We start from the raw sequence: 11,417 nt of genomic DNA on the forward strand, positions 1-11,417 counted from the left end.
GTAAAACGGCCCAACGGAGTTTGAGAAATTCCTTGTTCCCTGATAGTGGTATTCTTCTCTTTCGTTTAGTCACTCCATCGACTCGTATTGTTTGAGACCGGGAACCCCCTCTAAATCTCTGTCTAAGCATTGGTGGTTCAGTGGTAAAATTTTCACCTCCCAGCGCGGGGCCAGTCATGTATATTTGAGCTTTTCTGCTGCTTTTGAGACACGAGTCGATCCCTCCTTGGGGCACTACTCGATTGAGTAAATAAAACACTAAACAATCACAATATAGTGACTATTGGTCAATTATAATATGTATTCATTATAGAATTGTGTCAGTTTTTAATGATAAACCTTTAAACTGCACTCTTCCTCCCATTCTTCCCTATCTCTCTATTTTTAAGCTCCAGATGACAAAATCTGGACACAGTCCAAGGGTTGCAGGTCTGCCGACTTCCTTCTGGTCACACATTGTATTAGGAGAAATATCCAATAAACCAAAGACATTGCTTTAACTGTAAATGTACTTTATTGAAGATATTTTCCTCAAATAAAATGAAGCATACATAAAATAAACAAGATAAACAAACATTACAATTTATTTACATTGGGTCTAGTGTGTGTGTGAGGGAGGCATGTTTTTCAACTCAGAAAAAAGTACACAGAATTTCCTAAAACTGTACAGTCTTTTACAATATTATCAATCACACGTTGATTTGATAGATATTTAGAGCAATTATTCAGATATTGATAATGGATATATAGGAGTAGATATCTCCAATGCTAAAATAAAGCTAATATTAAATAAACAAGTAATTACAAATTATTTACATTGTGGATAATGTGTGTGAGGGTGTGCATGTTTTTTTTTTTTTCCCTTGTCAGCCACCCATCTCTGCTTTGTCAGTCTTGATAGGCCCAGTGTATGCTCTTCTGGGTGAAGCTGTCAGGCAGTGGTGGAGAGCATGGCAGATCTGAAAGACAGATGCACAAAGTGACAGTAAGTATACAGCTCAACAACATGTCTGTGTGTACATCTGTTGGTGTGGGTGAGCATATGCAATATAATTCTGAATTACCTGTATCCATCTGGAAATCCTTAAAAGTTTCTCCCTTCACGGCCAGTGTAGTAGGAACTGGTGCAGCCGGTAAACTAAATACCACAGCAGTGGACTGCTGTGACTGCAGCTGAACTGCTGGGCATGGCAGATCTAAAAGAGAAAGGAACAATTTTCTTAACTGACAATAATCATACAACTAAATAGACTGAATGAGTGTAAGGCCTAGATTCAATCAGATCAAGCGTTAACCGGCGATAACCAACACCAACACGTTTTGGCGGTGTCTGAGGTGTAACTGCGTTGGATCTGTCAAATCTGTAGTTCTTGATCATTGTCACAAAACTACACCAGTCCTCCTCGCATTAAGTTCAAAACTAGAAAGTATAGGTTATATAGAAACAATGATGCTCAAATTCAAAATCATTCAACTAAATAACGAGGATTTCAATCAGCCTAATCAAGGTGTAGATTACATCTCAAATTCCAGTGTTCTAACTTGTAAACAGGGCTGCATGAGATTTCTGTTAATGCGACTCTGTTAGGTATAATGCCAGGAGCCGCTTGTGATTTTGACAACTCTAACACAATTCCACCTCAGACACCGCCAAAACGACCTCTATGTGGATGTCGGCTAAAGCAGACGTGATTGAATAGAGCCCCAAGTAAGTGAGAGTGTGCATGTGTGTATACATGCCGGTGTAGCAGATGCAGGGGCAAACGACTGCAGCTGTGAAGACTGTGGTTGAGCTAATAGGGTTGTCAGATCTAAAAGAGGAACAATTTTCTTAAATTAAAATAATTATACAAAACAGAGTGAGTGATTGAGTGAGTGTGTATATGTGTGTTTGATAAATACCTGGACCACATCACACTGCTTCAGCCTCCAAGCATCTGGAAGTTCCAGCGTGCCACTCCATGCCTGGAACAGCTTGGTGGAAAGACGGTTACCAGTCACCCACCGAGCAGGTTGGAAGATCCGAAAAATAGGCACAATATCATTTTAATGACAAAGCCTCGACTACACACTAACCTAAACAGAACAAACTATGGGAAGTGCACAGTTGTACATAGAGCCATGACTAGATGGAACTCTATTCCACATCAAGTAACAAATGCAAGCAGTAAAATTAGATTTAAAAAACAGATAAAAATACACCTTATGGAACAGCAGGGACTGTGAAGACACATGCATACACACGAGTACACACAGATTTTGTGTTGTAGATATGTGGTAGTAGAGTAGTGGCCTGAGGGCACACATTTAACGTGTTGTGAATGTATTGTAATGTTTTTAAAAATTGTATAACTGCCTTAATTTTGCTGGACCTGAAGAAGAGTAACTGCTGTCTTGGCAGCAGCTAATGGGGATCCATAATAAATACAACAAATTAATTAAGTTTGTGTGTGTGTATCTGGCAACCCACGTAGCAGACTTCATTTTCCCAACTGCTCATTGTACTTGCCCTTGCAATCTGATGTGTGTGTTGTGTTATGACTTAGAAGTGTCAACCTGACCACATCCTTGTAGAAGGAAATCAGTGATTAATTAGCTAGGGAAAAATTACTATCAACAGTGTTCAGTAAAAAGGATATCAAATATTCAAATCTGGATTGACAACTAGGCTAAAGCATGTGAAGTTATAAACCTCTAGGGATTAGTCTACACTCAAGTTAAATAAAGGATGCAAGACATGAGCTCGAGGACCATGCCTCAGGACTACCTGGCATGACGACTCCTGGCTGTCCCTGTCTCTAGTCCACCTAGTTGTGCTGCTTATCCAGTCTCTGCTGTTTCTGTCTGCAGCTATGGAACCCTGACCTGCTCAAGGCTCACCGGAGGTACTAACTCGTCCCAAACCCGCTGTTTGATCCTGTCTCTCTACCAGACCTACTGTCTCAACCTCTAAATGCTCAGCTATGAAGAGCCAACTGGCATTTACTCTTGAGGTGCTGAACTATTGCACCCTCTATAATTTGACACTGCTGGTCATCTATGAACGTTTAAACGTCTTGAAGAATAATCTGGCTAAATGGCTGTACTCTTTTATAATCTCCACCAGCACAGCCAGAAGAGGACTGGCCACCCCTCTGAGCCTGGTTCCTCTAGGTTTCTTCCTAGGGAGTTTTTCCTAGCCACTGTGCTTCTTTGTCTGCATTGCTTGCTCTTTGGGGTTTTAAGCTGGGTATCTGTATAAGCACTTTGTGACAGCTGCTGATGTAAAAGGGGCTTTATAAAATACATTTGATAGATTGCTTGTATATGCTTCTATTCATGTCAGTAACTCTATATCTAAATATGACAGTGAGCTGTCTTACATTTCCTCAATAGGAAGTTGTACCTTAAGCCAACACTTTTTCCTGGTCTTTCCTGCTGGGGACAGGGGTTTGGGAATGGAGGGCCTAGAGAATTGGAATATTAACAATAATTAGTGTCCACATTTATGAATGAATGAAATTCAATATGAGTTAGCTGTGTATCTCATCTAATTGAGAATTGCTGATATACTGCATGTCTATTTTATTTTGAAAATCTGCCAACAAATCACACAATTCTATCTGTACATCACATTATTACCCACCTAGCTAGCTAGCTAGTGATAGCTTAGCTAGCTCCAAAGAAACAACCAATGAATGACAACAGGCTTTTAAACAAAATATATATCTAGCTTGTATAATTGCATGTAAAACAACTTTACAGATGATTACAAAGTTTGAAAGCAAAGTTGACTTACCAGTATGCTGCTCTCTCGGGAACTAGAGTGAGGCATCCAGATATGAGGTTAGCTGGCGTCGTTAGCATTAGCTAGCTAGCAGCGCCAGTATGCCAGAAATGAAAGCATCTATCCAGCAACTATGTCAAGGTCAAAAACGAAAGAAACTATGCCATGCTGACTTCGTAAAATAAATCTAATCGGACTGAAATAATGAACAGGCTGAACGTACATTTCTGTGACTAACTAGCTAACTTTAGCTTGCCAGCTCAGTGACCAGTGAATCACCTATTCCTGTTTACAGAGTGTAGTGGCCACGTGAGGTTAGGGTTTGATTCACGGCAAATGCATGCACACCTTTTGCTCTGGTACTGGATTTGTATACATGGATTACACATTTGGCATTGCTGTGTCTTGTACCATGAACATATTCAATAAAGGTTTTTACTGTATCCCCCCCCCCCCCCCCCCCCAAAATGTTCTATTTTAGTTTATGTAATAAATACCATTTAAAATAACACAAGCATATTGCTATTACGTTGTTATAACTAACTTCTTTCAAAACAGGGTTTCTCACAAACTCATAAGCAGATACTGAGACCCACACACACCCAAGGACAGAGGGCTGGCACAGACCTTTCATAAACACTGATAAGGCCGGAAAGGCCTTGATCAAAGGGGTGCCTGGGTCTGCATTTCACGAGATACTGAGACACACACACACCCAAGGACAGAGGGCTGACGTAAACCTTTCATAAACACTGATCAAAATAGGAACATCTACGCACACACAAAATCTCCTGTTTTAGCTGAACATTTGGAAACACAGAACTCTCCTACCAGGCCCTGAAGGACGACACCCAGATCGACAGGACCAATCAGAAGACCAGACCTACTAGACTCAACCTACATTCTGTGCTGTATAAAATGTCTATGCACTCTGTTATCTGGGCTTTTTCTGGAGGTTCCTTATGAGCTAAATGAACGAGTCCGTATACGCTTGTACCAGATATCTTTACTCTTAAATTAAACTGTCGCTTGTCATACAATTTACCACCTTGTCTGAATCGATCCTTGACCGGCTCACCCTTCTCCATATCCCATTATCAACATTTATTGTCCTCTGATGGTTTTCCAGGGCACAATATTTACAGTAATCACATTGCTCTGGTTCATTCAATGAGATCATTTACAACCTATCAATTCATCATTTACACCTAGAGTTGCACCCAGCTCTAACATTAGATACTATTTTGCTTGAAAGGGTTTTCTGATAGCTCTGATTTTAAACAACCTCTGTTTGATTTCAGATTTGCTCTGCATCACAGGAGTCTGTGGGTTTCAGCAACATCTGCTTCTTCACTCCCACAAGGTAAGTGCTAAGTGATTGAATGGTGCATCTAGTCATTAGATCAGTTTCATTAAGAAACAAAAAAATTGTACTACTCCCTTCACAGAACAGTGTAAACTGGCTCTAACTAGAATAGAAAGAGGAGTGGGAGGCCCCGGTGCACAACTGAGCAAGAGGACAAGTACATTCGAGTGTGTAGTTTGAGAAACAGACAGACATTGTCAAGATGTTCACTCCTCTTTCTATTCTAGCTAGAGCCAGTTTGCGCTGTTCTGTGAAGGGAGTAGTATACCGTGTTGTACGAGATCTTCAGTTTCTTGGCAATTGCCTTCATTTCTCAGAACAAAAATAAACTGACGAGTTTCAGAAGGAAGTTCTTTGTTTCTGGCCATTTTAAGATGGGCAAAAGAACACAGACACTGCCTAGAAGGCCAGCATCCCGGAGTTGCCTCTTTGCTGTTGATGTTGAGACTGGTGTTTTGCGGGTACTATTTAATGAAGCTGCCAGTTGAGGACTTATGAGGCGTCTGTTTCTCAAACTAGACACTAATGTACTTGTCCTCCATACAGCCATCTGGGTTCTCAGTACATCGCACAGACAGGAATAAAGAACTCTCCAGGAAGAAGAAAGGCAGGGGTGTATGTTTCATGATTAACTACTCATGGTGTGATTGTGATAACATACAGAAACTCAACTTATTCAAGAAAGATCCAGTGTAATATATTATAAAAATAAAGCGAACTGGATGGGATATGGGGGGAAAATGCATCAAATTCCTTTTCAATCTTCAATATAGAATTGCTACCAAAAACAATGCATTGATGGAGTCACGCATGATTCATCGAATTATATTTTGAAAGAGGAAGTAAAGTACTTTAAGAATGTTTTCATTTTCATGTTTTCATTTCAGTCTAATTGTATGGATTTCCTAATAATAATGTAAAATTAACATCTGTACAGAAAGACTCATGTGAAGGCCAAATTACAGAGGAGGAACTTCTTGATGCAATTGGGGCCTTTAAGGATGGGAAAACTCCAGGGCTGGATGGCATACCAGTGGAAGTATACAAAACCTTTTTTGATATACTCAGAGGACCATTATTAGCATGTTTTAACCACTTCTATATAAATGGTAGATTATCAGACACGCAACAAGAAGGTCTGATATCATTATTACAGAAACAGAACCCAAATGGTATATATAAAGATCCAGTCCATTAAAAAAATTGGAGACCTCTTACACTTCAGTGTTGTGATGCAAAAATCCTAGAAAAATGCTTGGCGCATAGAATTAAAAAAGTATTGTCAGATATTATTCATCCTAATCAGACAGGTTTTTTACATGGACGATACATTGGAGATAATATAAGACAAGTACTGGAAACAATGGAATACTAGAAAATATCGGGGACACCAGGCCTGGTTTTCATAGCTGATTTTGAAAATGCATTTGATACGACTGGAGTTTATATATAAATGGCTAGAATATTTAAATTTTGGGGAATCTCTTATAAAATGGGTTAAAATTATGTATAGTAACCCTAGGTGTAAAATAGTAAATAATGGCTACATCTCAGAAAGTTTAAAACTATTTAGAGGAGTAAAACAAGGTTGTCCACTATCGGCATATCTATTTATTATTGCCATCGAAATGTTAGCTGTTAAAATTAGATCAAATTAAGGGATTACAAATCTGTGGCTTAAAAACTAAGGTGTCATTGTACGCTGATGATTCATGTTTTCTTTTAAAACCACAATTAGAATCTCTCCACGGCCTCATAGAGGATCTAGATACTTTTGCTATCCTCTCTGGATTAAAACCAAATTATGATAAGTGTACTATATATATATGTATTGGATCACAAATTAAATGGTCTGACGGAGATGTGGACATACTCGGTATACAAATCCCAAAAGAAAGAAATTAACTCACTCCAATACATTCTTTTTTTTTTTTTCTTTTTTTTTTTAATGTTACCCCCTTTTCGTGGTATCCAATCGCTAGTAATTACTATTTTGTCTCATCGCTACAACTCCCGTACGGGCTCGGGAGAGACGAAGGTCGAAAGCCATGCGTCCTCCGAAGCACAACCCAACCAAGCCGCACTGCTTCTTAACACAGCGCGCCTCCAACCCGGAAGCCAGCCCCACCAATGCGTCGGAGGAAACACCGTGCACCTGGCCCCCTCGGTTAGCGCGCACTGCGCCCGGTCCGCCACAGGAGTCGCTGGAGCGCGATGAGACAAGGATATCCCTACCGGCCAAACCCTCCCTAACCCGGACGACGCTAGGCCAATTGTGCGTCGCCCCACGGACCTCCCGGGCGCGGCCGGCTGCGACAGAGCCTGGGCGCTAACCCAGAGACTCTGGTGGCGCAGCTAGCGCTGCGATGCAGTGCCCTAGACCACTGCGCCACCCGGGAGGCCTCCAATACATTTTTATAGAAAGTTAGCAAAAATAGATAAGATCTTGCTACCATAGAAAGGAAAATACCTGTCTATTTGTGGAAAAATCACCCTGATTAACTCTTTAGTCATATCACAGTTTACCTATTTTCTTATGGTTTTTCCTACACCTAGTGACCTGCTTTTTTAAATTATATGAACAAAAAATATTCCATTTTATTTGGAACGGCAAGCCAGACAAAATTAAAAGGGCCTATTTATATAATGAATAAGAATTCGGAGGGCAGAAATTATTAAATATTAAAGCATTAGACCTCTCACTAAAGGCATCAGTCATACAAAAGTTATACTTAAATCCAAACTGGTTCTCTAGTAAATTGGTAAGAATGTCTCATCCTATGTTCAAGAAGGGCCTTTTTCCCTTTATTCAGATTACACCTACTCACTTTCAGTTGTTTGAAAAGGAAATAATATCCAAAATATCGTTCTGTTTTAAACAAGCCTTAGAAAGTTGGTTGCAATTTCAGTTTAATCCACCTGAAAAGACAGAACAAATACTATCACAAATATTGTGGTTAAACTCAAATATACTAATTGATAAAAAAAACGTATTTTTCGAAGAAATGTTTAAAAAATGAATAATTTTAGTGAATGATATCATAAATAGGACTGGGGGAGTTATGTCACACATACAGCTAACACAGACATATGGAAATGTCTGCTCTACCCAAAAGTACAACCAATTGATTGCAGTATTACCACAAAAATGGAAGAGGCAAGTGGAAGGGGAAAAAAGTAAGGAACTTGTATGTCGGCCCTGTATTAAAGAACATAAATGGTTAAAGAAAAGTGTGATAAATAAAAACATATACCAATTTCATTTAAGGATCAAAAAACTGACAGCTGTGCCATATAAATTGCAAAATAGTTGGGAAGACATTTTTGATGTACCCATTCCATGGCACATGGTTTATGAATTGATACGCAAAACAACGTCAGATTCAAAACTTTGAATTTTTCAATTTAAATTACTATACAAAATTCCTGCAACCAATACAATGTTATATATATGGGGGATACAATCTTCCCAGCTCTGCAGATTCTGCTGTCATTAGATCATTTATTTTGGTATTGTCCATATGTAGTTCGATTTTGGTCACAGGTCCAGGAATGGCTGAAGAATTGCAACATTTGCCTAGAACTAACGCTGCAGATAGCAATACTGGGTGATTTGAAAAGCCATAGTCAATCAATCAATAATATAATAATTATTTTAGCAAAAAAAAAATATTTTTAATTTACAATCTGTAGAAGCTATGAGAATAGAAAGGTTCAATACTTTTGTGAAGCGTCATTGCATAGTTGAAAAATATATGGCAAATAGAAATCCAAAATGGATGATGTTGAGAGATAGATGGAAGGGGTTGAATGGAGCTGAAGGGTGGGACTAATAACAAGATAACTAATGTAAAACATACAGGGTCTGTAAAATGTATATAGGTTCAGAACTTTTGTGAAGTAGCACAGTTACAAATAGAAATCAAACTGGATGGACATCAGAAATAGAGGAAAGACTAAAAACAAACAAAATATAACTATTGTAAAATAGATTGTGTCTGTAAAATGTGTATAAGATATATAAACTGAAGGTAGAAGCCTAATTAAACCTCTTGAAGCTAGGGGGCAGAATTTTTATGTTTGGAAAAAATTACGTTCCCAATGTAAGCTGCCTATTTCTCAGGCCCAGATGCTAGAATATGCATATAATTGACAGATTAGGATAGAAAACACTCTAAAGTTTCCAAAACGGTCAAAATATTGTCTGTGAGCATAACAGAACTGATTTTGCAGGCGAAAACCTGAGGAAATCCAACCCGGAAGTGCCTCTTATTTTGAAAAATCCCTGTTCCATTGCCTGCCTTTCCTTCATTTAAAGGGATATCAACCAGATTCCTTTTCCTATGGCTTCCTCAGGGTGTGAACAGTCTTTAGACATAGTTTCAAGCTTTTATTCTGAAAAATGAGCGAGATTTATCAAACCGCGTCAGTGCATAGCTGAATGTCCTTCAATTAGTTCATGCGCGCGAAAGTTGTAGCTCGACATTTTCTTTATCTCTTTTATTGAAAAGTTTACCGTCCGGTTGAAATATTATCGATTATTTATGTTAAAAACAACCTGATGATTGATTATAAAAAAAGTTTGACATGTTTCTACGAACTTTACGGATACTATTTGGAATTTTCGTCTGCCCTTCATGACCGCTCGAGCCTGTTGATTTCTGAACATAACGCACCAACCAAATGGAGGTTTTTGGATATAAAAATAATATTTATCGAACAAAAGGAACATTTATTGTGTAACTGGGAGTCTCGTGAGTGCAAACATCCGAAGATCATCTAAGGTAAGCGATGAATTTTATTGCTTTTCTGACTTTCGTGACCAATCTACATTGCTGCTAGCTGTTCGTAATGTTTTGTCTAGTGATCGATAAACTCACAAACGCTTGGAATTCTTTCGCTGTAAAGCATATTTTCAAAATTGGTATATTTCACTTGTGAAAATAAATATTTTTAGTATTTTTTTTTTTGAATTTGGCGCTCTGCAATTCAGCGGTTGTTTACGAAAATGATCCCGTTAAAGGGATCCGTGCGCCAAGAGGTTTTAAGGTGATCCACCCCTTAAAAAAAAAAGAAACTCAAGTCCCTTTGTTCACTAGACCTAGAATACCTCACAATCAAATGCTGACCGTATTACCTCCTAAGAAAATTCTCTTTGGTTATAGTCACAGCCGTGTATATTCCCCCTCAAGCCGATACCACGACGGCCATCAAAGAACTACGCTGGACTTTATGCAAACTGGAAATCACATATCCTGAAGCCGCATTTATTGTAGCTGGGGATTTTAACAAAGCAAATTTGAGGAAAACGCGACAGAAGTTTTATCAACACATTGACTGTAGTACTCACACTGGTAAAACATTGGACCACTGCTAGTCAACTTTTCGAAATGCCTACAAGGCCCTCCCCCGTCCTCCCTTCGGCAAATCTGATCATGACTCCATTTTGCTCCTCCCTTCCTATAGGCAGAAACTCAAACAGGAAGTACCTGTGCTAAGGTCTATTCAGCGCTGGTCTGACCAATCGGAATCCATGCTTCAAGATTGTTTTGATCATGCGGACTGGGATATGTTCTGGGTAGCCTCTGAGAATAACATCGACGAATACACGGATACGGTGACTGAGTTCATCAGGAAGTGTATAGGAGATGTTGTACCTACTGTGACTATTAAAACCTACCCAAACCAGAAACCGTGGATAGATGGCAGCATTCGTGGCAAACTGAAAGCACCGTGTTTAACCATGGCAAGGTGACTGGGAATATGGACGAATACAAACAGTGTAGTTATTCCCTCCGTAAGGCAATTAAACAGGCAAGAAGTCTGTACCGATTCAAAGTGGAGTCGCAATTCAACGGCTCAGACACGAGACGTATGTGGCAGGGTCTACAGACAATGAAAGGACTACAAATGGAAAACCAGCCAAGTCGCAATCACCGGACAAGCTAAACAACTTGTTTGCCCGCTTTGAGGATAACACAGTGCCACCGACGCTGCCCGCTACCAAGGACTGTGGCCTCTCCTTTCCCGTGGCCGACGTGAGTAAGACATTTAAGCGTGTTAACCCTCGCAAGGCTGCCGGCCCAGACGGCATCCTTAGCCTCATCCTCAGAGCATGGGCAGACCAGCTGGCTGGACTGTTTACAAACATGTTCAATCCCTCCCTATCCAAGTCTGCTGTCCCCACTTGCTTCAAGATGTCCACCATTGTTCCTGGACCCAAGAAAGCAAAGGTAACTGAACTAAATGACTATCGCCCGTAGCACTCACTTTTGTCATCATGAA

This window comes from Salvelinus namaycush, chromosome 21, assembly GCF_016432855.1.
Source record: "Salvelinus namaycush isolate Seneca chromosome 21, SaNama_1.0, whole genome shotgun sequence".
NCBI lineage: Eukaryota > Metazoa > Chordata > Actinopteri > Salmoniformes > Salmonidae > Salvelinus > Salvelinus namaycush.